Source organism: Penaeus monodon, chromosome 29 (genome assembly GCF_015228065.2).
Source record: "Penaeus monodon isolate SGIC_2016 chromosome 29, NSTDA_Pmon_1, whole genome shotgun sequence".
NCBI classification, from domain to species: domain Eukaryota; kingdom Metazoa; phylum Arthropoda; class Malacostraca; order Decapoda; family Penaeidae; genus Penaeus; species Penaeus monodon.
Window position 1 is genome coordinate 13,346,204 of NC_051414.1, and position 227 is coordinate 13,346,430.

General features: G+C 41.0%; 1 protein-coding gene across 1 annotated transcript in view; it reads left to right on the plus strand.

Annotated features, from left to right (window-relative positions):
- LOC119591976 overlaps positions 1 to 227 on the plus strand; it is a gene marked incomplete at its 5' end in the record, with an annotated part of 17,828 nt that overhangs the window by 15,954 nt on the left and 1,647 nt on the right.

Sequence of the window (227 nt, forward strand, 5' to 3'; positions counted from 1 at the left end):
GTTTCAGCGACAGGCTTGAACTAGTGTAATATAAGGCTAACAGAATCATGTTGGGTGTCCTCCATAAGGATGCAATTATGCTTGCCACTTACCCCTTGGAAGATTTGAAAGCCAAGAGGCTGAACCAAGAGTAGGGTGAAGCCCTCCATCGTATATGCCACTGAACTGGTCATTGATTACAGAGTATTGTACCTGAATATTTTATTGAATTTTTAGTTCAAATGCAG